This window comes from Myodes glareolus, chromosome 2 (genome assembly GCF_982192425.1).
Source record: "Myodes glareolus chromosome 2, mMyoGla1.1, whole genome shotgun sequence".
In the NCBI taxonomy this organism is placed as follows: Eukaryota; Metazoa; Chordata; class Mammalia; order Rodentia; family Cricetidae; genus Myodes; species Myodes glareolus.
In genome coordinates, this window is record NC_142027.1 from 100,760,573 (window position 1) to 100,777,707 (window position 17,135).

The window sequence follows — 17,135 nt, forward strand, 5'->3', positions numbered from 1 at the left end:
TTTGCTCTGCAGCGGTTAGCAGTTAATTCGGACTCATAACCAGTTCAAGAGAAGGAAATAAGAGGCTATCGAGTGTTCAGGCCTCCGTGGAACATCTACATCACACACCCCACCTCCAAGGCTCAGGGAACACCATGCAAAGGGGGTGGAAAGAATTGGAAAGAACTGAAAAGTCAGATGATGGGGAAGGATATGACTTGGCCACCACAGCCAAGGTCACCTGCACGAGATCACTCAGTTTCCCATCAGGCAACACTACTTGGACTTAGTGGGTTATTAACAAAACCGGAGAAGACATGAAGAGAGGAGAGGAATGTGTTGCAAGCATCCAGGAGAGAGGATACACACATATACCCACCCCCCACCATGCCCCACACAAGTAAATGAATGAGTGTGCAAGTGAATGAAGAATTTTTAAAAATACTTTTGAATAAACATGGGACTGGTAAGTTACATTAATATCTATAACAGAAAGCTCTGGGCTTAGGAAACAACCCAAATCCAAATGTGTACGAGAAAAACACATCAGACAGGCTCTGAGACTCTTCCTCTTGAGACATATTAATTCCTTTTTTTTTCCCCCAAAAAGGAGGTCCTATAATTTCCACCACACTTTCAAAAATACCAAAAACCAAGAACAACTGGTCTGGGGCAGTAAGTAGCTGAGTTGGTAGGATGCTTGCCTAACATGCATGAAATCCTGGGTTCTATTCCCAGCACTGCGTAAAACCAGCCGTGATGACATGTACCTGTAATCTCAGTACTCAGGAAGTGGAAGCTGGAGGAGGGTGCTTTCCAGTCCTCCTTGAACTAAAATTATCATTGTCACCATCATCATCTTCTTCTTCGTCATCATCATCATCATCAAAGGGAGTTCAGATGTCCCTCTAATACTAGAACCCAGAGGCAACATTAATTAGGTATTAAAGAACAACAGTTAATTAACTTTTGCATATTCGCCCTTCTGTGTTTCTTCACTCTAGTCTTCAGAGGGGGTCACATAAACCCATGTATAGCAAATTGGTCCCAAAGCTGCCTTAATCTTGGGAGGTGTGCAGACACACACACACCTTTGCAGCCAGAGTGCCCTCTAGCGGTTGTATGGGGCAGTTCACACAGCAGAGCATTCACCTACCTCTCTGCTGGGTCCTTGGTGAGTGACTGCTGGGATTTAATGGATGCTCAACTGCGGACTGAAGAGTAAAGCTGGACTGGGGGCCTGTCCTTGAAGGCTGAAGGCCAGGCTGGACCTGCTCCTACTGTGATAGTCCCCTCCCTCCATCTACAACTCTGACACACTCACGACAGCTGGAGCAGGGCTGGGAAGAAGGAGATTTGACAAGTGCCCAGCATAGTAGTGGAGCATGCCTATAATCCCAGGACTCTAGAAGTGGAGACAGGAGGTTTGAGCGTCCCAAAGCAGCCCGAGATATGTGGTGAGATCCTCCATTAGAAATAACAGAGGACTGGGGATATAGTTCAGTGGTTAGGTTCAAACTGCCTAGGTTCAAACGCTGGTATTGCTGAGCGGGAGTTAAACAAGTGTGTCTAGGGAGCAACTGACTTACAGTACCAAACAGCTCGGTCACCAGGAGATTATCATGGGTCACTGAGATGGAAAGATATTTGTAGCCAAGCCTGATGACCTGAGTTCAATTCCTGGGACCCATATGGTAGAAGGGAAGAACTGACCCTGAAAATTATCTTTTCATTTTCACATGTACCATAGAACACACATGGGCATGCACACATATGAACATGTGCGTGCACATATACACACAAATATTATTTTACATCTCTTTTCAATTTTTATTATATTTATCTACGTGTGAAGGTGTGTAGGTAAGCATGGATGTATATGTGCCAGGAATCAACCTCGTTAGGGACCATTCTTGGTTTTTTGGAACAGGGTCTCTCAATGAACCTGGAGCTCACTAAACAGGCTAGCTAATAGGCCCCAGAGATTCGTCTTTCTCTACCTCCCCAGAGCTGGGATCACAAACTTGTGCCACCATCATCTTGTTACACGGATGCTGAGGGTCAAACTGTCAAACTCAAGTGTTCAAGCTGTGCAGCAAGCACTTAACCAACTAAGCTGGCTCCAGAGTCCCCTTCACGTGGTATCTTCACAAAGCAAAAGTAATGCAAAATTTTCACAATGAGTGAAGTATCCAGGGCCTAAATAAAGGCAAAACTCTGTAAGCCTCCACTTCCCATCTGACTCCAACGGGGCTCACAGGTCATGTCCACTCATTCTGTGCTCATCAGCCTGGCCCTGGAGGGACAAAAGAGCAGCTGGTACATCAGCCAGGCTGCCAGGCTAGGCCAGTACTTGGGGTCCAGCAGCACTGACAGCCAAAGTCCTAGGCACATCAATGGCATCAGCCTATCCATTTCAATGATGCAACAGGGTGGACAGGGCCAGGTCCCTGATCATTCTTTGGCTCTTTCCACGGGATGCTGACTGTTACGTGGTAAAGATGCTGTAAGATCTGGGACTTCAGACTGTAACTATACAAAGCTGATGAACACTTACTGGAGCTGCCCAAAGACAGACCTTTGCCAACACTATGCAGCCCTGTTATTTTGTTTAAAATTACGTTTATTTGTTTTGAGAAGGAGTCATGTGTGCCACAGTGCCTTTGCGGATCCCAGGATCTAACTCAAGTCGTCAGGCTTGGTTGCAAGTGCCTTTACTGGCTGAGCCGTCTCACTGGCCCTTCAGCTTGGTTTTATTATTGTTTATGTTGGGTTTTTCTGTTCTTGAAATAGAAGTGAAGCAAACCATTTGAAAGTGCACAATTCAAGCTCGGTGTGGTGCTGGACTCTAGAGGTGGAGTCAGAATTACAAACGTAAGGGCAGACTGGGCAACATCATGAGCTACATACTCTGTCTCAAAAAGTAAAAATAAATGGTTTGGAATATAGCCCAATTGGGATATGCAGCATGCATAAACCCAGGGTTTGATCTCCAGCATTCCATAAGCAAGCCGTGATGGGGCACACCACTAATCCCAGAACCAATGAAAGAGACCACAAAAACAAAAGCAAACTCCCTGAGGTGGTGACTTCTTATTCCCAGAACAAGAAACGCCAGGAAAGCACAGGGGTAGGTAACTAGACAGGACCAACAGGGAGAAGGGAGGACCCACAAGCACTATAAAATACTCAAGCCATTGTCTGTTCAACTTAATGGACTTCCAGCCTTTTATTTCTCCCATCCTAAATGTATGAAGCTATTTTTCTCCCTTTTCTGTAGTTTGGTCTTCTGTCTTTCCAGGTTGCTCAATTCTTTGTTGCTGCCAGGGAATGAATTTGGCAATCCCCTGGATACTGCCATCACCCGGTTACACTGGGAGGTAGAGGCAGGAGGATTCGAATACTATGTAGCAAGTTTGAGGCCTGCCTGAGCTATCTGAGACAACGTCTCAAAAAAAAAATGTGTGTGTTGGGACTGGAAAGATGGCTCCGTGGTTAAGAGTGTATTGTGAACCCAGTGGTGTTGGCACATGCCTTTAATTCCAGCACTTGAGGTGGGGGGAAGAAGCAGGTGGATCTCTAGGAGTTTGAGGCCAGCCTGGTCTACAGAGTGAGTTCCAGGACAGCCAGGACTGTTGCACAAAACAGTGAAACAGTACACAGAGAAGCCCTGTCTCAAAAAAACCCAAAAACGGGGGGCGGGGGCAGGCAGAAAAGGGCACTGTGTGCTGCCCTTGTAGAGGGCTTGACTTTGAGTCCCTGCACTCGTGACCCGCACCTCACAACGACCTATAACTCCAGTTCAAGGGGAGCGACACTTCTGGCCCCAAAAAGCACCTGCTTCCACCTGCACAAACCCACACAGGCACATAGATATACACATAATTAAAACTAAGCACGAAGCTGAAAAAGTGGGGAAGAGGGAAACGTGCCAGTCATGTGTGTCTAGTATAACCCCAGTGTTGTGCAAACCTCACCTTGAACTTGACGGAAAACCCTTTTGACATCCAGAAGGGAAACTCCATTCTCTCCCCTTGTTGCATAACAAAGAATTATATAATCCTGATGTAAATTGCAGAACCCAGGCCTGATAGGGACTCTTGGTTGGGAAAGGAGAGAATATTGATTTGAACTGTACACAAGGACAGAGGCAGGCAGAAACGTAAGGGCCAAAGGTACCCATTAACTGAGCAGTTGGCTTTGTCTGGTTTTTTGTTTGTTTGTTTGTTTGTGCTACGGTCTCCCTACGTAGCCCACATGGCATCAAACACATGATCCTGCCCCTTCCCTGAACAGCGGGATTACAGGTGTGCACCACCACGCATTTCCTGCTTACTGGTATGGTTAACCTTCATTGTCAACTCGATTTATAATCACCATGGAAACACAGGTCTGGGTGTGTCTGTGAGGACATTACCAGTCGAGCTGGACTGAGGAGGGAAGTTACTCACCTTGAATGTGAGTAACACTCTCAAGGACTGGAGGGGCTGACTGGCCCAGAGGCCCTCCTTCTTAGTCTCTTCTGGATAAAGTGGAGAAACTGAGGGGCTGGAGAGATGGCTCAGTGGTTAAGAGCACTGGCTGCTCTGCCAGAGGACCTGGGTTCAAATCCTGGCACCCACATGGCAGCTCACAACGGTCTGTAACTCCAGTTCCAGGAAATCCAATGCCTTCATTTGGCCTTCTTGGACACCAAATAAGGACATGGTGTACAAATATATACGGGCAAACACCTATATAAGTAAAACAAATCTATTTATTCGTTCATTTGTTTGTTTGCTGCAGTTAGGAAGGAGGAGAAGGATAGCTGATTACCAACGTGCCCTCTTTCTGCTTACTGACTGTGGATGCAATGTCAAACGCCACCTCGCGCTCCTGTCACCATGCCTTCTGCGCCATGATGGACTGTGGTCCCCTCCAACCATGAATCCAAATTAACCCTTTCTTCTTTAAGTTGCTTTTGTGGATGTGTCTTGTCATAGCAATGAGACAAGAAACTGATACAACCACTGTGTTCCAACTGAGACACAGGCTAACAAGAGGCGAACATTAGGAAGCTCTCTGGCTGGCTTTTAAAAAACATCAACTAGGCTTGAGAAGAAGCCTCGATGGGAAGACTTTTACCATACAAGCCTGAGGACCTGAACTGAGATCCCTAGAGCTCATGTAAAGTCAGATATGGTCTCATAGATATCTAGAATCCCAGTGCTCCTACAGGAAGGCAAGGAGGCGGAGACAGGAGACTATGTGGAAGCTGGGCCAGCTAATCTTGCCTGAGACCGCCTCTCACAGGATGGAAATCAAGGACTGACCCTAGAGTTTCTCCTCTGACCTCCGCAGGTGTATTGCTACGCCCATGTTCACACACATACATACATCTAACATAAATATATGCACACACAAACACATATATGTCTATAAAGATACATGTATGCACACGTATATAAATGATAGCACCCAAGGAAGATAGGGCATTGTGCACAGAACAGCAAATCAGTTAACAGACGAGCCACTGCTGAAAGTCCTGTTCCTGTTGTAGCCGGGACACGCCTTTTCGCTCATGATTACTGTAGCAGACCTGCAAGCTGGTCCCGAAGGACTTTCCTCGCTCTCTCTTTCCTTGGCCACTTTGCTGACACATCATCACATAAAGTTAACTAACACTCACAGACACGGTGTCCTTTACCCGTCATGTAAGGGGCCAAGCCAGAGACATTATCTCCAAGGCAAATAGAACTGTGCCCAAATCTGTAACTGGCTGTATTTGCTGATGATGTCATATCTGTCCCAGGGTTTCTGATCAACGTGACTCAAGGGTGACTGGCTGGCTGGTCAAGGTGAGTAATGTGTCGACCCACCCAAACTGGTAAGAATGTGACTTCAGGGTGACCTGGTCCTTGGAGAGGTAAACTGGGGTGAATCTTACAGTGGAGACGAGGTTGTTGATTCTAAGAAGTGCCAATAAAGGGATTTTTAGTGTCCCCCAATCTCACACAACAACACCCCGAAAAATTTCACAAGAGTGAAGCTTATAGTATCTCACTATCCTTGAAAAATAAAGAGATAAAGTTCCGTTTGTCAGCTGGGTGGTGGTGGCACTCGCCTTTAAACTTAGCTCTCAGGAGGCAGAGGCAGGTGAATCTTTGTGAGTTTGAGGCTAGCCTGGTCTACAGAGCTAGTTCCAGGACTGTTACATAGAGAAACATGTCTCAAAAAAAGAAAAAAGAAGGAAAGAAAGAGAGAGAGAGAGAGAGAGAGAGAGAGAGAGAGAGAGAGAGAGAGGAATGAAGTAAGAAGGAAGAGAGAGAGAAGGAAGGAAGGAAGGAAAGAAAGAAGAAAGGAAGGAAGGAGAGAGAGAGGAATGAAGTAAGAAGGAAGAGAGAGAGAGAGAGAAGGAAGGAAGAAAGGAAGGAAAGAAGAAAGGAAGGAAGGAAAGAAAGAAGAAAGAAAGAAAGAAAGAAAGAAAGAAAGAAAGAAAGAAAGAAAGAAAGAAAGAAGGATTTCTGGGTGTGATGGCTCAGAGCTGTAACCCCAGCTACTTTAGAAGCTGAAGCTGCAGGATATTGAATTCCACACAAGCCTGGGCTATGCCTAGAATCCCCCAATGAGGGGCTGGGGTATGACTCAGTGGTAGAGCCCCTGCCTAGAATCCCCCAGTGAGGGGCTGGGGTGTGGCTCAGTGGTAGAGCCCCTGCCTAGAATCCCTCAGTGAGGGGCTGAGGGCATGGCTTAGTGGTAGAGCACCTGCCTAGAATCCCCCAGTGAGGGGCTGGGGTGTGGCTCAGTGGTAGAACACCTGCCTAGAATCCTCCGGTGAGGGATTGAGGGCATGGCTTAGTGGTAGAGTGCTTTCATAAATGCACTGGGCCCTGGGTTCAATATCAAGCAATACTGGGTGACAGAACTCAGCATAGGAAAGTGTTTTGAGTGGAGGTAGCAAACAAAGAAAGAATAATAATTCAGCTTTAGATACAACTACATAGAAGCTGCTTAGCCTGCCAAGAAGGTGGAAATATATAGAGATTTGATGCTCCAGGCTTGGAACTTGAAGGTGGGAGGTGTGAGAGAAATACTCAGGAACTCTTTTTTTGAGATGTAATCTCTGTTAACAGTGGAGGTCAAAGGTAACCTCAGAGGGGACAGGGCAGGGACAGCTGCAGGACCCGTGACCTCCCAGGACCTCCTCCTAGTCAACAACCCCAGCAGTGGCTTGGCTAATCCTGCACATTCCAAGCTTGGACTCACACCTGGTAGCCTGGAGCCTGGACAGTGGTAGCCAGAGATCTGCTCTCAAGGGAAATTTGATCTCTCACTACCTCCTCAGGGTCATTTGAAGTACTGCCCACCCCCACTCCTAGTGATAAGAGACAAGCCTGGGACCTGCTGTGACTAGCCCTGGGTCACAAGGTCAACAGGGAGTAAGCTTTTGCCAGACTGTCTTCTCAGGAGTAAAGAACACTTGACGTGTGCTCATAGCCTGTTACATTCTGATAGCAGTAGTGTTGTTGTTGATGGTGGTGGTGGTGCATGTTTATGTCTGTGTGTATGTGTCCATCTGTGTGTGTGTGTGTGTGTGTGCGTGCGTGTGTGTTCACCATGTCACAAATGGGACAGATTCTGTCAGCCCACACTCCAGGTGGGGGAAAGGTAGTTTCTTTCTTATTAAGAAATTGTTCTTCACAATTTCATACATATACATGAAATGTGATATTATTGTATCCCCACCCCCTTATCCACGCTTAGACCTTCTCCTTCCACCTCAACTCTTTCTTCTTCCCAAAAAGTCATCCTTTCTACTATTTTTGGTGCCCCACTGCATTCAATCAGAGATGCCTGCATGAGCTTGGATGGGAGTTATTTACTTGAGCAAGGTCAACTTACCGTGGCTACACCACTGAGAAAGCGGACTCCCCCTCTCCCAGCAACTAGACTAGCTCCCTGAGAGGATGTGGCCTCCTGATCCCCTCCCCCTCTATCTGTGATAGAATGATGATGGGCCCAGTCTTATTCAGGCACTGCTGTGAGATCATGGGTACAACTGCCATGTCATGTCCACGACACTTCTGGGGGAGGTGGCTTCTTGTAGCCATCCTTAACACAAGTTTAGAAAGGATGCAATGCCAGCCCTTGCTGCCAGAAGCTATGCTTATGTAGAATAACACACTGATTCTATACCCTGAAATCTACTTAGTTCACCATCAATCCGGTCAACTCAGGTACAAGGAAATGCAGACACCCAAGTATTCATCACCTTCCTAAACGTTTCAAGACCCAGGGAGCAAAGTCTTACCTACTGGAATAGCGAGCTAGTCATGTATGTGTAAGGACCCGAGTTTGATCCCCAACACCCACATAAAGCTAGGTGCCGGGTCAATGTCCTGTAAGCCTAGCACTGGGGAAGTAGAGATAGGAGGAGTCCCGGAAGCTTGTTGGCCATTAGTCTAACTGAATTGTTGAGTTCCAAGTTCAGAAGAGAGACCCTGGGTCAAAATATAAAGAGAGCAATTGAGGAAGACACCAAGGTTGTCCTCTGACTTCTACACCTCACTTATACTTTTTGGTTTTAATCTGGTCTCCTTTTGTTTCAGACAAATACTATTATAGCAAGAGAACTCTTTCTGAGGATCGTGAACTAATATAAGGGGCCAGAGATGTATCATCATTTCACAATATTATGCGAGTATCTTATCATTTGAGGACTTCTAAAAATAGTATTATTCTTGATGCTAATTTTTGGGAAGTCTCACAGTCCTAATTAGTAAATGACTTGAAGCTAAGTGGGTGGTTTCTCTTTACAAGGATTCTATTTGACAGCTGGGAAAATGGCTCTGAGACCCACTCACTAGAAAAGAGAATGTAAAAAGGATGCCCATAGATTGCAATGAAATAAAAGTGCTTTTCGGAGAGTGTCTTAAAGATATGAACTCAGGGCCAGTCAATGGCTCAGTGGATCCTCCTGTGAAGCTTGAAGGCTTGAGTTCAATCTCTGGACCCAGCTGGTGAACAAAGAATCAAGTCCTACAAGTTGTCTTCTGACCTTCACACTCATGTTGTGGAACCTTCACCTAGACACACAAATAAAGAAATCTAAATTGTAAAGAATTATTTTAAACCGGGCAGTGGTGGTGCATGCCTTTAATCCCAGCACTCGGAGGCAGGGGCAGATGCATTTCTGTGAGTTCAAGGCCAGCCTGATCGAGAGCTAGTTCCAGGACAGGCTCCAAACATAGAGAAACCCTGTCTCGAAAAACAAAACAAAACAAAAAAACAACAAAAAAAAAAGAATTATTTTAAAGTATATGAACTCAGACTGGTGAGGTGGCTAAGATATTTGATGCTAATCCTGGTAACCTGAGTGTGATTCCCTGGAACCCAGGTGGTGGAAGAAAAGAGTCAACTCCGCAGATTGTCCTTCAGCTTCCATCCTTGAGCCACAGTACACGAGTATCCACACAAATAAATAAACAGGTAAAATAAAAATTTTAAAAAGAATATGAACTCACAGACAATACAAGATTTTTCAGGATAGCTATTGGGTTTTTGTTTTGTTTTAGATCAGATTTATCTCAAAACACTGGCTTCAAACTCAAGACTCAGTGTCGGTGTCTATAGGACTGAGGTTACACCAGAGAGCTGAACCACCAGCCCAAATCTCCTAGTCAGTCAGTGTTCTGTTGCTGTGAAGAGACACCATGACCATGGCTCTTGTAAAGAAAAGCATTTCACGGGGACCTGCGGACAGTTTCAAAGGTTTAATCCATTGTTACCATCATGAGAAGCGTGGAGGCAAGCAGGCAGGCATGGTGCTGGAGAAGTAGCTGAGAGTTCTGCATCCAGATCTGCAGGCAGCGAGAACAGAGAGAGTTACCTGACCTGGCTTGGACTTTTGAAAATCTCAAAGCCCACCCCTTAGTGATACACTTCCTCCAACAAGGCCACACCTCCTAATCCTTTCAAATAGTGCCACTCCCTGGTGACTAAGTATTCAAATCTATGAACCTATGGGGGGCATTCTCATTCAAACCACCATACCAAGCTTAAATATCTACTTTAAAAATATTTGTTTATTTTTATTTTACATATATGAATGCTTTGTCTGCAAGCATGTATGTGCATTACGCACATGCTTGGTGCCCAACCACAGGGTCAGAACGAGTATTGAATCCCCTGGGATGGAGGCACAGCTATGAGCTGCCATGTGAGTGCTAGGAATCCAGCCCAGGTCTCTGTGAGAGCTCCCAGCGCTCTTAACCAGCACAGTTAACCATGAGCACTTGTTGCTCATGCAGAGGATGGGAGTTTGATTCCCAGCACCTGCTTGATGGCTCATAGTTGTCTATGACTCCAGTTTGCAGGGGGATCAGACGGCCTCTTCTGGCCTCAGAGGGCACCATGCACACATAAGGTACACATACATACATGCAGGCATACATACACAAGCCATGCCTCCAGCCTCAAGAGTTCAAGTTTTGACAGTATCTGTCTCCTTTTAGTCTCCTTAATCACATTCTAACTTGGTCATTAATTTCTCTTCCAAACTACAGTAGTTCCTAAGATGAAAATTATGACCTTTCAAAAATGCCTTCTGTGGGGTTTAGTCCTGGTTGTCAACTTGACAGGGATTTAGAACCAATCACCCAGGAGACAAATTCCTGGGTGTTTCTGGGAAAGAGTTTCAAAATTGTATCACTTGGGGTAGGAGGATCTACCTACCCTAAATGTGGGCAGCACCATTGTGTGGACTGATGTCCTGTACTGAATAAAATGAGAAAATGGGGCTGGGAAGAGGGGTCGATGTATACAGCGCTTGCCGTGCAAGTACAAAGCCCTGCAATTGACTCCCCAGCACCAACAGAGAAGCCAGGCATGGGCTCAGCAAAGATGGCTTCATAGTTAAGAGCACTTGTTACTCATGCAGAGGACCAAGGCACCTGCATAATGTCTCTCAATTGTCTATAACTCCAGTTCCAGGGGATCAGACGGCCTCTTCTGGCCTCTGAGGGCACCATGCACACACAAGGTACACATACATACATGCAGGCAAAATAATCATATATATATATATATATTATATATTAAATCTGAAAAAATTAATCTACACATGGTGGTATTCATTTGTAACCCCAGCACTTCACAGTAGAGACAGGAGGATTCCAGGGATTCACTGGTCAACCAGTCTCCGTGTTCAGAGACGCAAAAAATAGGTGGAAAGAGATTAAGGAAGATGTTTTGATGTCAGCCTCTGCCTTCCACACAAGCCCGCATGTGTGCCTGCAGATGCATGAACATACACATGTCACATGTGTGCTTTCTTTCTGTTTCTTTCGTTACTACTGATACAAAGCTAGTAGCTGTCTCAGATTCCTGGAACTCTGCATTCCCTCCTATGATGGACTCTACCCTTGCATTCCCTCCTATGATGGACTGTACCCTTGTGTTCCCTCCTATGATGAACTGCACCCTTGCATTACCTCCTATGATGGACTGTGCCCTTGCGTCACCTCCTATGATGGACTGTGCCTTTGCGTCACCTCCTGTGATGGACTATACCCTTGAATGGTGAGCCAAAATAACCTCTGTAGTGATTAGCATCAGCTTCAACTTGACACAACCCTGAGTTACTTGTGAAGGGGAAACCTCGAAGGAGAAGCTGCCTCACCGGACCAGCCAGTGGCGATGTCTGTAGGACATTTTCTTGATTACAAATAATGAAGAAGGACCCAGCCCACTGTGGCTGGTGCTGTGCCTGTGAAGGTGGGCCTGGGCTGGATAAGAAAGGAAGCGAACAAGCTGAGGGGAAGCCAGCCAGTAAGCAGCATTCCTCCAAGGTCTCTGTTTCAGCTTCTGCCTCCAGCTTCCTGTCTAAGTCTCTGTCTTGATAATGGACTGTGATGTGGAAACGTAAGCCAAACAAACCCTTTCCTCCTAAATTAGCTTTGTGACAGAGAAGTGAACAAAAGCACGTTCCTTCCTTCAGTTGCTCCTGTCAGGGATTACTTCATCACACCAACCAGGAAAATCATGCTTACACCCTTCTGTACCATTCGGATATGTTGGAATATTCATGATGTTTATCTGTGTTGATTTCAAGCCAAACACAAATTCTTCCAAATTTTAGGAGCAATACAGATGACCCTTGGAAACCTTCCATACCCTTGGGTTCAGCCAACTGTGAACTGAAAACACTCTGTCTGTACAGAATATGCACAGGCATTTTTTCCATTATTTCCTAGATAGCTCAGTTTCTCTTCCTAGTACTGTGATAAATTTACCATGAGAAAGTCAGCTAAAGGAATAAAATGTCTGCTCTGATTCACAGTTCAAGGGTGAAGTCCATCATGGTAGGGAAGTCAAGGCAGCAGGGCCATGAGGCAGCAGGTCACATCACATCCACAGTCAGGAAGCAGAGAGAGAGAGAGATGCATATTGTTACTCAGTTCCTGTCTGTACTTATATAATCTAAATTTCCAACCAGGCAGTGGTTCCAGCCACGGTGAGCAGGTCTTCTTGATCTCAAAATGATCAAGATGATCTCTTTAGGCTGATAGGCAGACCCAGAGACCCATCTTGTAGGTGATTCTAGATTCTGTCAAATTGGCAGTTAACACTAGCATACTAGACAATAATATATATATATATATATACATATATATAATTTTTACTTATTATTCATGCCATATTAGGGATCATAAGTTATTTGGAGATTATTAAAAGTATAAAGGAGCAAACTGAGGCCATAGGGATATAGCTCAGCTAATAGAGTGCTTGCCTAGAATGCCCAAAGCCCCGTGTTCCATCCCAGCACCAAGTGGTACATACCTGCAATCCTAGCACTTGAGAGGTGGAGGCAAGGGGATCAGAAGTTTAAGGTCATCCCTAGCTACATAGAGAGTAGAATGCCAGTCTAGAATACATGAAGCACTAACCAAAAAAAAAAATGGAGGAAACAAAACATGGTGACGATGTCTATAATCCCAGTATTTGGGAAGCCGAAGCTGGAGACTTGTTTGAGGCCAACCTAAGGTGTATAACAAACAGACAAATAAAAATAAATGAAATATTAAAGAACAAAGTAAAGCCAGAAAAATGACTCAATGTTAAAACACCTACTGTGTAAGCCTATGGCCTGAGTTCAATCCCCAGAACCCGCAGTAAGAAAGGACTGCCTTCCGAAAGTTGTCTTCTGACCTCCATGAATGTGTTGTGGCACACACACGCTTATAAAATAAACATTTTATTATTTGTGTGGACATGAGTACCACAGTGTGTGGAGGCCAGAGGAAAACTTTCAGGAGTTCTTTCTCTCCATTCACCATTTGGATCCAGGGGATCAAACTCAGGATATCAGATTTGGCAGCAAGGGCCCTTACCTGCTGAATCATCTTACTGACCCAACTTAAAAATAATAGTAAGAAAGCATAAGTTATATGCAAAGACTATATGCTTTTCTTTATATATAAAGTTAGAAGCTGAATATACACAAGAATCCTAGAATCAATTTCCACAACTCCAAAGGACAGCAAGGTGTGCCATTGAAGAATGCTTTAGCTGCAAAGAACAGAAAGCTAGGAGCTCACTATGTATGGGACTCTATGGATCCATCTCTCCCATCAGCTAATTAATCTCTCCCATTTTATTTTTCTGGTACTGGGAACTAAACCCAGAGACTCATGCATGATAGACAAATACTTATCTCTGAATCAGTCTTCAGCTCCTCACTGGGGGATTCTAGGCAGGGGCTCTACCACTGAGTCACACTCCAGCCCCTCACTGGGGGATTCTAGGCAGAGGCTCTACCATTGAGCCATACCCCAGTCCCTCACTGGGGGATTCTAGGCAGGGGCTCTACCACTGAAACACACTCCAGCCCCTCACTGGGGGAATCTAGGCAGGTGCTCTACCACTGACCTGTATCCGTACCTTTCTAGTCACAACTTGTATTTAACTTTGCTTATTGCTTGATGCTTACATAGGGTGACTAATCTTTACAAGCTCACATTTTCTAGAAAGGCATGGAAGCAGATCTCCATGGACTGGCTCTTTGACCAGGATGCATCTTAAAAGCAAAGAGGCAAGAAAAGCACATATTTTCAGCTCTGTAGCAGAAAAGAGGAACTGACCTACGCACCTTATATTCCTGTTTCCAACTTGACTCACGCTACAGCGAAAAAGGATTTTAAAGATTTCAAATGCCACAAATAATGCACATATTGCATGCCTGCAATTGGCGAATGCATCTTAGTAGTGGATATGGAAATAGTGAAGTTCTTTCCGCCATGAATTTATTGCTCCTATTTCTGGGCCCATGGTACTTCCTGACATCATTGCCAAACTCCTGCTAAAACTTTTATGGTGATCAGATACCGATGGGACAATAATTGGCAAAGTCTGCCATTCCGTTCACTGCTACTCAGCAGAGTCTCCATTGATCCCTAAGAATCCTTGCTCTCTTCGGTCAATGTCAATATGTTGGGGACTTTTAAAAAGAAACACATAAATTACAACTCAAGGTTTTGCTTAATTATTTATAATTGTATGCATTCGCACTAATGTTTTCTGCTGAATTTCAAGATCCAAGAGTTGTTCTATCTTCTCCCTTTCAGCAGGATGATCACTTGGTTATTACCCTTCTAGGTTCACAGAAATTTGGAGTTAAAATTGAGGGATGGTGGTACTCAGGGCCACAAGTCAGAGAGGAATGAATTGCTCTAAAAAGGAATTTGCTAGGAATGCCAAGGCCCAGCATGAAAAAGAGTGGCACCGAGGACACGGACACAGATGTAGTTTCTCACTTGGGGGAGGGGGTGGCTTGAGGTGGTTTCATATGGCCCAAACTGGTCTTGGACTCTTGTGTCTCATGCCTCCACTTCTCAAGTGTTAGGATCACAGACATGTAGAATCACAGGTCACGTACAAACACAGATGAATGGCAACATGGGTGCCAAATGGAACCTCAGTGTATCTTGTGTTGCTAGCTTTGCTCTCCTTGAAAGAGAACTAAATGGGACTCGGAAAATGGCTCAAAAGGTAAAATGCTTGCCTCGAAAGCCTGAGAACCTAGGAACCACATAAAAACAGGAAATAGCCGTGCATGTCTGTAATCTCAGAACTGTGGGGGCAGGGACAAGCAGATCCCAGAACTTGGTGGCCAGTCTAGTTAAATAAGTGAGTTCCGGGTTCAGTGAGAGACTCCAAACATCTCCAAAAGTAAGCTAAAACCTGGCGTGGTAGCAATTGCCTTTAATTCTTGCACCCAGAAGGGGAAGGTTGGTTTTCTATGTACCTGGCTCAATATATTTCTGCAAAAAATAATTCATGTCAACATTTTTCATGTCCTCTTTCATTAACCATAGTGACACACACCCATAACACACTGCATAAACAATCAGCACTCAAGAGGCTGTGTTCTGGCTGGGCAGTAGTGGCACACACCTTTAATCCCTTCACTAGGGAGGCAGAGGCAGGTGGATCTCTGTGAATTCAAAGCCAGCCTGGTTTACAAGAGCTAGTTCCAGCATGGGCTCCAAAACTCCAGAGAAACCCTGTCTCGCTCTGAGTGACATAGGTAAATCAGAGTCAGCTATGTCAAACAAAGACCCACTGAAAGATACCATGGTTCTAGAACTTCCTGCTCTTGTTTAGCTAGGAATAATAACAAGCCTGTGTGAGAGACTGCGAGGTCCCCATAAGAAAGTTTATAAGATTGATCCATTCTTTGGAGTTTGGTAAAAATAGAGAACATACATTCACTTAGTGGGGAAAGTCTAGAACTTATTCTGCTACTGTTTGCCCACAGGGGAGAAAAAGAAAATCTCAAGACAAGGCAAATGAGGTTAGGCCTCAAACACGGACTTCCACAAATTCTCTAGGCTGTTTCCCTGCAAGATAAAGCGTAGAGGAATTTTCAGAACAGACCAGTGTCTCTTCCTTTCTGACCTTGGAAGAGCACGAAGAATGTTCAGGTTATCTTGCTGCCTCTCCTCGTTAGCGGCACCTGGAGACAAAGACTTCGCATTCAGATCTCTGCACAGACGACTAATAGGAAAGAAAGGGCCGGAGAGAGAGAGTAACTTGAAGACCAACTCCCCTATTCCAGGAGCGAGAAATTGAAGCCCAAGAAGTGAGGAATGCTCTGCCCGCTGCTGCGTGCTGATAAACACAAACCAAAACCCGATCTCTCGGCTTCTTGTCCTGGACTTATCACCCCACACACCATCTCGAGTGAAAACAACAAAGGCCCTTTCAGGTTTCTGGCAGGAAGGACGATCCAGAATTTGTCAGGTGACAAAGATTTGAGGTGATGGACAGAATGGCTCAAAATGTTTGGGTACATGGCTCAGCTTGAAAAACAAAACAAAACAAAACAAAGCCCCAAAGGATAAACTAGGGAGGTGGTTCATCCAGCAAAGCACTCCCTGTAAGCATGAAGACCTGAGTTCAGATCCACTCATGCAAACACTTGAATGCGGCAGCGTACATATGTAATGCTGGTGCTGGGGAGGGAGAGGGGTGAGGACATGGGGCTTGTGAGCCAGTCAGTCCAGCCGGATCAGTGAGTCCCAGGTTCAACAATCGCGCCTATCTCAAAAGATAAAGCGGAGAACAATTGAGGAAGATATTCGATGCCAACTCTGGTCTCCACGTGCACACGTGGTGTGCGCATGCCCATGCACCAAACACACACACAGACGTGTACACATGCATGAGGAACTAACTTTGGGCCCCCAAAATCCATGTAAAAGAGCCAGGCATGGTGGTATGCACCTGTAACCCCAGTGCTGGCAGCAGGGAGAAGAAAGGTAGATTCCTGAATGAAGTGAATGAAGGTCACTGGGCAGCCAGCTAGGCAAATTGATAAGCAAATTAGTGGGGAAAAAAAGTGAACAGCAGTTGAGGAAGGACACCTGACTCTAGCATCTTGCAGCTACACAAAAGAGCACTCATATGCATGTGCTCCTATACACATATGAACACACATGTGCACATACTCCTATACTTACATGTGCATACACATGTGCATGTGCTCCTCTACACACATTTGCACACACTCACACTAACAAATACATACAACACATACACTCCTTAGTCATTGCCATAGGTGGTAACATTTACAGGTTCCCAGGATTCATGCGAGGACTTCTGGGTAGTGGTGGCAC